Genomic DNA, 12,199 nt, shown 5'->3' with positions numbered 1-12,199 from the left:
ATCAAGGAGAATGCAAAATGTGACCTATGTACCTGCATGCAAAATCAACTAATGGAAAACCTAAAGTCGATCAAAGTGGAGAAAACACTGAGGTTTAAGTTTGGACAACTGCTTGTCAATTTATTTTTCTATTTTCAAGGATATTTTCCCGGAGTTGGTGATGTTCAATGGTCAGGTGACCTACCGGTTTCTAGACAAATAAAGAAGAGTCTGCAAGTAGTGAGATTTGCATATCCGGAGACTCTGAACAAGTATTTTGATGAGTTCAGACTAAAGATGAACCAGAGAATGAGAATATCTGGTGATCTAGTTAAAAAATATGAGGATGATATATGTTTCACAATCAAAATAGATCATTGCATAATGCAAGCGGTTGAGCCCAAAGAAGATGAAGTTGAACCTATGGGCTATGAAGTGGTAAATGATATACTGTCAGGGTATGCCTCTACCCTACTTGCTTCACCATTGGATCCCAAGAAGAAGAGGATCGGTACTTACTTCGAGAGGATCAAACCTATTAAGGTATCAAAGCAGAAAAAGAGTAAAGCAGTGCCATCGGCATCAACATTGGTTACATCTACTGCTAGTCCTAAAGTGACCAAGAGGTCACCAGCTAAAAGGAAACCGGAGGCTATTCCATCAAAGGTATTCAAAAGGAAGAGAAAAACCAGGAATAACTCACCGGATTCAGAAGGCACTGAACCAGAGGTAGAAATGAAGAAGACAAAGAAATAAAGCAAAAAGACGAAGTCAACCGGTAATGTAACAACAACCTTTGCACCAGTAAATATAGCTATTTCCTCTTACAAGCCTATGACACATTGTCAAAGGACCATAAAAAATATTAGAAGGAAAGTTCTTGATGATTTAAAAGAATATTTTGATGATTTCAATGATAGTGAAAAGGAGGATGTTGAACAAGAACTTATTAAATATTAATGTAATAATGATCGGTCACCTATCGATTTTAAATCAATTACGTTTAAATCTTTGTATGATTCTTTGGACAACAAATGGCGCATTGCCATTGAAAAGGAACAAGAAATCAGGGAGAAAATTTTCTGCTCAATATTTTTCAGATGCCTCAAATTCTGAATTGTTTGAGATTATTGATAAGTACAAAGGCATCTTCTTCATGCGAAGAAGAAGACTTCAGCTACTCAAAGGCAAAACCTCTGAAGTGGAAAAAGATACCCATCTACATGTTAAAGCAGCTGTCAAAATGCAAAAAGTATCTGAAGCTAATCGACAAGCTGAGCAAGAGCCTGACATATCCACAGCCAAACCAGATGAAATCTTTGACAGTCTGGGTGAAAGAACAACAAAACAAAATGATCCCATCGACGTTGATTCTCTAGATGTTGAAGATACCACTCCAGAGAAGGAGAAAGCTGAAAAGGAGAAAGTGGAGAAAGAAAAAGATGAGAAAGCGGCAAAAGCAAAACTAGAAATTGAAAAAGCAGAAAAAAAGAAACAAGAGAAAGAGAAAGAGGAGAAGAAGAAGGAAGAGGAGGAGAAGAAGGAAGAGGAGAAGAAGAATAAGGAGAAAAAAGAGAAGAAAAAGGAAGAAGAGAAAAAGAGGGAAGAAGAGCGGAAGAAAGAAGAAGAGAAGAAGAGAGTGGAAGAGGAGAAAGAGAAGGGTGCCAAGGTAGCCCAAGAAAAAGAAGAAGAGGAGAAGAAAAGACAAGAGGAGATCAAGACAAAGAAAGGAGGACAGACTCCTAAGGCAACCGAAGATCAAGCCAAGCAGGTTGATCCCACCGGTCCCACCGATTTGACTCTTGCCTGTCTAACTCAATCGGTTGATGAAAGTGAGCTATTGAGGAGCATTCAACTAGCGTAGGTCAGATTGGAAGAACTGAGGAAAAAGAAAGAACAGGATGTCATTCAGTTTGTTGTTGACACTCTTTCCAATCTAATCCCTAGTACTAACCTTCCCAGTACCGATTCCTTGCTGGCTAAGCTAAAACTTCTTTGCATAGTAGTAGATGATCAAGTGCAATCTTTAGAAGATGCTGCCCAGATTTCTGTAGAGAAGAAGCATGAAAAAGCTCTGAAAGTTTCATTAGTTAAGCAAATGGATGCAGATAGAGCAAAACTGCTTAAGCAAAAGGTTGATATAAGTTCAGCTATGGGTGAAGGTAACCTACTCTTGAGCAAAATTTGCCAACCTCACCTATTTTGTGAAGATGCTGTGAAATAGAAGAATCAACTCCAATCGGAGTTACAAAAGTATATTGGCAACTTCAAATTGCCATATGATCTGTTCACAGTGTATGGACAGACTGTTCATACTCACCAACATCAGATTGCCAAGCTTGATTCAAAGATCTACAATCGGAATCGAGATCTGTAGGAGCTCCAATTGCTTCTATTACCAAAATTACAGGTTCTTCAGAAGTGCTTCCTGAACTTTGAGGCTATTACTGTAACACAGGAGATGAGCACTATCGATGCAATGGAAGAATTAGCCTTCCAGATGAAGACCGAGAGTGAAATTTCTGCATCACTTCTTGATTCATGGTCTTCAGACATGAATAATTTTATGCAAAACTTTAAATCTCTTTTTGAGAAGTTTTACTCTTTATTGTCATGAACATATACTCTGTTTTTATGTTATGCAAAAGGGGAATATTTTGCATTACTTTGTCATTGTTGGCAAAGGGGGAGTAGTATAATTTTTTTATGGGGAGTAGTATTGACAACTTCATGCACATACTTGTTATTTTTCCAAAGGGAGTAGTGTATATGCTTAGGGGGAGTAATTTTGATTATGGCATCTTTTTTTGTTTTGTAAGAACTTAGATGTCAAAATTTTCCTAAGTGTTGCCATCAATGCCAAAGGGGAGATTGTTGGTATTTTGATGATGTTTAGTTGTGATTGTCATTGATGGACACACACTTATTTTATGTATGAGTTATTCTCAACCGGTAATATGTGTTGCGTTGTTCACACCGGTACTATATGTCATTAAATGTATAGTCTTTGTTTGTAGAAGACTATCGGTGTTTTGCAGAAGATGCTTACCAGTCAAAGCATGACTGAAGACCTCAAGCAGCATGAAGACATCAAGCGGCATCAAGACATCAAGCGGTATGAAGACCTCAAGCGGAATGAGGACCCCTAGAGACAGTTAATCTTTTTCATCGGAACACTATGTTCCAGTTTACCAGTCTTTGTTTATAGGTAATCGGTATACTATGCTAAACCGGTATAATTGTAAAGTGTGATGAGTTATCATCCACCAACACTTTGGTGGTGTTTCTGTGTCATGTTACCAAATGTGTCTAGATGCACTGTACCTAGGAAATTGTAGTCTAATCTTATTGGACCGACATGAAATCAGATTCCTATACGAGGACATCATGTCTAGGGTTTTAAAGAGTTGATGTGTGCAAGTTTTGTAGAAAAGATTAGGTCTATGCAAAAAGGGTATCTCACTATAGAGATTGTGAGTGCAAAGGTTAGAAGGCTGAAGTAATGCTCCAATGCATTAACAGAGAACTGTCAAGGATCTAATCAAGTATTTTGTGCTACTTTGTAGATCATTCACTTGTTGATTACTAATCTCTTCGACAAGTCTGAAACCCTTAACTGGGTAGGCCCATCCAAGCCTATTGTAAATCCTCTAAGAAGGTGGTTCACAATTGTGGATCTAAAATCCTTTAACAAGGTAGTCTTTAACAGGACTTATCTCCTAACAAAGATCCGGATTCCTAACAGGATATGTTCTGGTGAAGAACATTGTAAGGCCTTAACCGGTCTGACCTTAATTGGTCTGGTTACTATTCTGCAGATAGTTGACTTGTGAGTTTTACTCACCGTGGTTTTTCCCATTTGGGTTTCCACGTCAAAATATCTTGTGTTATGGTGATTGTGCTACTGTGGGTGAATGCTCTATTTTCTATTTGGCTTGTTTATGTTTTAATCGATTTGTTGTTTAAACTACTACACTGGTCTGCAATAAAATTGTTTAAGAGTTTGGTTAAATTTTTAGGCATACTAATTCACAACACCCAAACACCATTCAGTCCCTTGGACTAGACAAACATATATAACATGTAATCAACATGGATGTAAGCCTCTCATAACCAAGAAGATCAAACTAATACCATTCCCAATCCCAAGGGAATATGCCAAATAAACCATCTCCCAAACTAATATCAATGACTACTACCATCATAATAATAACTCAAATGCACAAGGAGATAACCAATGCCAAAACATCTCTCAAATGGACCCACCAAAACTAACTGTAAAGCGGAAAAATTGAACCCTAGTTGTTCTCCCTCCCCAAGGAGAGAGGAGGTCACTAGGATTGACGGTTTTCACTTAGGAGGGACTTTACATTCAAAAGAGGGGTTGAAACCCACAAGATCCAATCCCACGCAATGCAAGATTGGATTCTAGATGAGTTTCAAGGGTTGTGATAGCAAGGATACCCTCTTTTGTAAAGAATATGTAGATAGAAAGATTGAACTAGGAATGCATGTAAAGTGGGAAATATTCGCTTATAAACAGAGATAGGGATATGGTATGAAGTTGCGGACCTGGAATTATCAGTAAAATGTCGAGACGGTGCTGTTCTGCAAATTTGAGCGAAAGTTGACGGGACGATGGCGCCCGGTGTGCACACGGTCCTCCGAAAAATCCGTGAAACGAAGGTGGATCTGTTCGTCTTTGTACAAGGACTCCAGATCTTCAATTACAGCCGCGTACCTGCAACCTACGCACAGAAAAGAGAGGACGATTGGGGGGTTAGGGATGAGGGGTTTGCCTTTAGGTCAAACCCCGGTTTTGGAATTAACCAAGAAATGAGAATGCTGTAAATGTAAATGTTTGTGATGTAAACAAGTACTGATACCTTGTTGTAAGAATGTTTGTATTCTTACATGCGAAGGTGTAATGTATGTTGTATGTAATGTGATCTCCTCTTCAATGGTTGAATCCTTGTCTTGAATGCAACACCTAGCCTTGAATGGAGACTTAGAATGCTCAATTGCTTGAAGGAATGCTTGAATGCTTGAATGTTTGAATATCGCTTTCGCGCCTTGCTCACATATGTCCTCCTTTTTCCTCCCTTTTTGAGAGAGGAAAATGTAGTTTATATACTTGTCAATTAGGGCTGATAGACTGATTTTTCCGACCTTAGGCCGACCAGGAAACAATATTTCCCGAATTGCAAACTTAAAGACCCGATGCCCAAAAGAGACCGGGCCCAAAATAGGGCCAGGGACCAGGGCGTTGGGCGCCATGGTCCTGGGGGACCAGGGCGCTGGGCGCCCTAGTCCTGAAGGACCAGGGCGCTGGGCGCCATGGTCCCACCTCCCGGGATAGCAGGGTGCAAGGAGGATCAGGCCAGGGTGCTGAGAAATGCAGTTTTTGATGTCATGAACAAGTTTCGGGGTCTCCATTTAGGTTCCGTGTTGCATCGCCATCGTGAAGACCCAAATGCAGTTGAAATTGCAAGTGTCGCAATTTTAGGATGCTACATTTAGCCCCCACTTTAGCAGGAGTATAAGCGTACGCTCATACTTCCGGTAAAGTACAAGGAAACAGCATTGAAAAACTTTCACCACGTCAAGGAGGCAAGATACACCAAGCCCCCAGTGGACTAAGGATCTTATGACTTCGATTGACAAAGTAAAAGGGAAGATCACGAGGGAGAACCATGACTGTCAGTAGTAAGGTTCCCTTACTATGAGTCATGCAAGAAAGATATCAAAATTTTCAAGGCAAAGCTAAATTTGTCAAGAAATTTTCAAGTATCTTGAAAAGATATGAACGGGATGTATGCCCCCCTACATTAAAGCGATCGCACATGCCTCACCGGGGGTGATTGCTTTAAGGTAGTGATACATATAATAAATGAGAAGGGAAAGGAGCACATTATCACAAGGATTTAGCCCCCAAGTGTGAGATAAGCCCAAGGATAATAGACACAAAACACAAAGCACAAGGTGACTTCGCTTTCCTCGGGGTCAGTATGCTGTATGATAATTCATGTATATCATATGTATGTATGCATAATTGTTCTTCATTCCCCAATCAAGGAAGGTCACCTAGAAGAATGGAACACATGTGTCTTTTGAGTCAACATAGAGATCTCAATGTTTTGCATCATCCTCAAGTAGACAACACTAAGGACAACAAATAGAAGAATAAGAATAACACATAGAAGAAGTAACAAAAGAGATCAAGAGAGGAGGAGAGAATTTGCTATGCTAATGTTACTAGTCTAGCACGTCATCTACCCCCCGATCTTGCTGATCAATATTTCGGGAAGGTAGGAAACATGCTAGAGGAGGAACATCCAACACAACAGATGGAGCTATCACAAGATCCAAACAAGGGCTATGTTCATACCCCAAGCCACGGTGTTCTTGTCTAGGAGCTAGGATAAGTGCTTTAGAAAATTCGTTAGATAAATGGTTATCAACATCAACATATTCATATTCACTATCAGAATGAACAGGAGTAACATTTTCATCATGAATAACATTTTCATCTATATCATCATCAAGATTTATAAAAATAGGATCTTTAACTCGCACAGGATCAATACCATCATGCATCTTATGTTTAGGAGATTTCGGCTCAATCGTCGGCTGAGGAGAAAATGGAATAATACTGGCTGAAGGTGTTTTTGGGGATTGCAAAGTTTGAGAAGCAGCTGCCTGAGCTCTAAGATGACGCTTTCATCGGCGTTCACGTGCATAACGATTTCGTCTAGTCTTAGTAGGAAGTTGAGAAGATTGAGGAGCAGGAATGTTCTCATCCTTATCACTTGGGTGTTTAGGTTGTGGTCTCTTAGGTTGAACAATAGGAGAAGAGGAAGGTCTCTTCTCTGCATAAGAGGAAGGAGGAGGAACTACTCCATATAAAGGAGGAATATTTGGTTTAGGAAGGAGACCAAGTCCATCATGACGAGGAGGTATAGGTCTACTTTTAGAAAGTTTATTAGACATAGACACATCCATAGGGATGGGTTGGGAATCTTCTTGAGGAAAGACATTAGTTTTATCTTTCAAAGGAAGAACTTCCTTCTCAAGAATGATAGGAATGTCAAGTTTGGGTGTTCTAGGTTCACTTAGAGATAGGATCATATCTTTTTTCCACCTTTGATAAGATTTGAAAAGATGATCACTTCGCGGTTGAAGAGATTGGAATTGTTTAGGCCAAAAGTAATCAATAGGAACGCTAGAAGTTCTTTCAGCTGGTTTAAAGAGGCTATGATTGACAGTAACAACTTCACCATTATGGGGAAATTTCAAGCACTTGTGAATAGGAGAAGCAATAGCTTTCATGGAAGATAGCCAAGGATAGCCTAGCTTCACACGAAATTGTTCGGATGATGGAATAATAGCAAAGCTCACATCAAGGGATTTGTTATGAACTTCAATAGGTAATATAATAGAACCAATTGCAGGAGAAGAAAATGCATCAAATAGTTTCACAACCACATTTGTTTCGTCATAGATCACTTGATTCAATTGCAAAGTAAAAAGAAATTCTTCAGTAATGATATTAATCATACAAGAAGGATCAATAAGCACTCCACGACAAGGTGTATTCTTGACTTTTGCAACTATATATAAAGGACCATCAGGTGCCCTGATAGTTTCACTGGAATCAAATGTGATGGAAGGTTCTTTAGGGATTTTCTGCTGTTCCAAAAAGTTAATCACATTCGGAGTCATAGACACAAGATCATCAGGTGAGACAGAGGAATCATTAGTATCAATCGCATTAGAGGTATGAGAAGGCAATGGATCAGTAAAAATCTGAAGATTTTGGTTAGGAGGAGCTACAGATGTGTTGCCTTTATCATTCACACCAGAAACAGAGATAGTATTATTATCAATCAAATCTTGAATTTTACCCTTTAAAGAAAAACATTTTTCAGTATCATGCCCAGGTTGACGATGAAATTGACAAAAAGATTTGTTATCAAAATAGGGTGAATTAATCTTTGCAGGATCTATTTTCCTTATAGGAGGAAGAGTAAGCACATTTTGTTCCAATAACTTATTCATAATACTATGCAATGATTCATTCAAAGGAGTAAACTTTCTTTCTTTCTTGAAAAATTTAGAAATAGGAGGCACACCTGATGCTGCATTCACATTGTTATTGATGATGTTTTCATTGAATTTAATGGACTCTCTGTTTGGTTTAAACTTCCCAAATGGTTGTTGACTACTATCACCCTTATCACTCGGAGCCATAGGATTTGCTTGTTCCATTTGACTCACAGTCAGTTGATAATTGTGAAGAGTTGCGCACAACTGTTGGAAAGAAGTAAACTCAGAAAACAGAAGTTTTTCTCTAATATCTTTTTGTAAATTAGAAATAAAGATTCTTTGAATATCATTGTCAGGCACTGGAAAGGAAATTTGAGCATACAAATGCTTATATCTACCAATGAAATCAGTCACTTTTTCTTTAACACCTTGTTTACAATGCATTAAATCAATCAAAGTAACTTTAGGACTTATATTGTTTTGAAATTGTTGAATAAAAGCATTTGCAAGTTGTTCGAAAGAAGAAATAGAATAAGAAGGCAACGAGCAATACCATTGTAGGGCTTTATCTCTTAATGTTCTAGTAAACAGTTTTGCAAGCAACCTTTGGTCATAAGCAAAATCGGTACATATTGTTTGAAATGTCTTAACATGTGTTAGAGGATCACCCTTACCATTATAAAGCTCCAAATGCAGAATTTCAACATGTTTAGGGGGGATAGCTCGAACAATGTCAAGAGAAAGTGGGCTCGCAACATCAAATGTGGGCACACTAAACTTAGATTGGTTCATAGAGGCAATTTGTTGCTGTAAAGAAGAGACAGTTTGTGCAAGATTGTTAATGGTCACTTCAGTCGAAGAGTTCATATTAGATGTGTTAGATTGTGATGGAGGTATTATGTTATTGAAAGAAGGTAGAGAGTAAGGTGGTGGGACACTATGATAGTTAGTCATAGGGGATGATTGGAAAGGAGGAACACTACAAGGAGGAATGGAATGGTTAAATGAATTGCCCCCTTGCGTGGTGTTTATTTGTGGAGATGAAATAGGAACACTTATTGAAGGAATGAATGAAGAAGTCAGATTGAATGAAGGAAGAGGGTTGATTGAAGAAGAGGGATTGCCCCCATGACTGGTGATCATAGGGGGAATATCTTGTGTTGAAGTAGTCATTATGTTTGATGTAAAAGTAGGTATACTAGCAATAGAAGTTGTCAAAGGAATAGAATGATTAACTTGAGTAGGAGGTTGTGTATAACCTAAGGTTTCGGCACAACTTTTCATAGGCATGACATTCGAATCCACAATGTGTGCAATACCACGCAAAATATCAATTCCATTCTTATCACTTTGAACCATACGTTTTAGACCCTCAATTAATGAAAGAGCTTCGCTATCGGGGTATTCTTGAGACATCCATTGTCGAAAATCATCAAATTGGTTATCCAATTTTGAAAGTTGTTCTACAGAAACCTCATGGAGAGCTTCTTCATCATTAAGAGGATTAGAGGAATTACCCATGTCCTCGTTAAAAAGGCCATTCAAATTAGGTTCCATCTCCTCAGTAATTACACCTTGGAAGGACTTAATTCTAAGGCTTCGTCTAACGGGAATAGTGTAAGTAGGGCTTATTGTTGTAAAACTCATGCACTAAAGAGAGAGAGAGAAGATTTTGAATTTTAGAGGTAGCAAATTTCAATAAAATCATCCAATCTCCTAGATTTAAGTTGTTAAATGCAATCAGGACGATCTCCCGAAATTTCGAAAAAAATGTCCGGGACCGTGGCGAACGGAGTGCACACGGTCCTCGCAACTTTTTTCAAAATTTTTAGGGATGAAAGTTATGATGATTTTAAAGCTAATTTGAAAAAATTGAGTGATTTTACAATCTGTAGATAGGCCAAATTAAAGTTGTAATCTCAAAATTGAACCCTACCAAGATTGTTGAAAAATGCAAATTTTGAATTTTGAAAAAGAGAGAGAAACTGAAATTTTGAATTTTATGATTTTAGAGGGAATGCTGAAAGCAATGCAAGTGTTGAAATTCAAAAATTGACTCAATTTCATGCAAAATTCAATTTTGAAAGTGGAAATTAGGGTTGCTGCAATTAAACACTTAATTTCAAAAGTCACAAATTGCAAGAATTTGAATAAAGCACTGAAATTTTGAATGAATGCCAACACACTTTTCAAATTTAGGACTGTAAGAAACACAATTTTGATATGAATTTTAATTTCAATGATTTTTGAATGATTAGAAGCCTCAATCCAAGCAATCTGTAGACCAACTTTGACTTTAATTTTGAAAGTGTTAGAATTGATAAAATCAGCCAAAATTTTGGATTTTAGCAGAAAAATACAGTAAGATCTAGCTCCCGAAATTTCAAAAAAAATGTCGGGGACAATGGCGCTCGGGATGCACACGGTCCTCGCAACTTTTTTCCAAATTTTCAGGGATGAGAGATATTGTGATTTTATTGCGGAATCCAAAGTTACAGCCGATTTGGAGGTGTTTTGATCAGTGAAATTATCAGTCAAAGGTTGAACCAAGAAGGTTTTAAAAATTAGGGTTTTGACACTTAACCACTTAATTTTCAGAATTAAAGCACAAATATGAATTGACAATTTGCAATAGAAGGGTAGATCTGAAACAAGCATTAACAATTAAACATTTCACAAGCTCAATTACTAAAAAGAAAATTTTAGGGTTTTTATGCAATCAACCTCTAAATTTTGCCAAAAGATCAAACATGGAAATGTAATTAAGGAAGCAAATTTTTCAGATCTAACCATGAATAATCAGAATGAGGATGCTCACGTCGGGTTCACCAAAATGTAAAGTGGAAAAATTGAACCCTAGTTGTTCTCCCTCCCCAAGGAGAGAGGAGGTCACTAGGATTGACGGTTTTCACTTAGGAGGGACTTTACATTCAAAAGAGGGGTTGAAACCCACAAGATCCAATCCCACGCAATGCAAGATTGGATTCTAGATGAGTTTCAAGGGTTGTGATAGCAAGGATACCCTCTTTTGTAAAGAATATGTAGATAGAAAGATTGAACTAGGAATGCATGTAAAGTGGGAAATATTCGCTTATAAACAGAGATAGGGATATGGTATGAAGCTGCGGACCTGGAATTAGCAGTAAAATGTCGAGACGGTGCTGTTCTGCAAATTTGAGCGAAAGTTGACGGGACGATGGCGCCCGGTGTGCACACGGTCCTCCGAAAAAACCGCGAAACGAAGGTGGATCTGTTCGTCTCTGTACAAGGACTCCAGATCTTCAATTACAGCCGTGTACCTGCAACCTACGCACAGAAAAGAGAGGACGATTGGGGGGTTAGGGATGAGGGGTTTGCCTTTAGGTCAAACCCCGGTCTTGGAATTAACCAAGAAATGAGAATGCTGTAAATGTAAATGTTTGTGATGTAAACAAGTACTGATACCTTGTTGTAAGAATGTTTGTATTCTTACATGCGAAGGTGTAATGTATGTTGTATGTAATGTGATCTCCTCTTCAATGGTTGAATCCTTGTCTTGAATGCAACACCTAGCCTTGAATGGAGACTTAGAATGCTCAATTGCTTGAAGGAATGCTTGAATGCTTGAATGTTTGAATATCGCTTTCGCGCCTTGCTCACATATGTCCTCCTTTTTCCTCCCTTTTTGAGAGAGGAAAATGTAGTTTATATACTTGTCAATTAGGGCTGATAGACTGATTTTTCCGACCTTAGGCCGACTAGGAAACAATATTTCCCGAATTGCAAACTTAAAGACCCAATGCCCAAAAGAGACCGGGCCCAAAATAGGGCCAGGGACCAGGGCGCTAGGTGCCATGGTCCTGGGGGACCAGGGCGCTGGGCGCCCTAGTCCTGAAGGACCAGGGCGCTGGGCGCCATGGTCCCACCTCCCGGGACAGCAGGGTGCAAGGAGGATCAGGCCAGGGTGCTGAGAAATGCAGTTTTTGATGTCATGAACAAGTTTCGGGGTCTCCATTCAGGTTCCGTGTTGCATCGCCATCGTGAAGACCCAAATGCAGTCGAAATTGCAAGTGTCGCAATTTTAGGACACTACACTAACAAACTCCATGTAGCTCAAGACCCATATCAATGAAAGATAAATCATAACATCATGCACCTGAATGAAAACAATGGGCAATAATTCTCAAGTAGTAAA

This window comes from Cryptomeria japonica, chromosome 6 (assembly GCF_030272615.1).
Source record: "Cryptomeria japonica chromosome 6, Sugi_1.0, whole genome shotgun sequence".
In the NCBI taxonomy this organism is placed as follows: domain Eukaryota; kingdom Viridiplantae; phylum Streptophyta; class Pinopsida; order Cupressales; family Cupressaceae; genus Cryptomeria; species Cryptomeria japonica.
Note: the sequence above shows the minus strand (reverse complement) of the source record.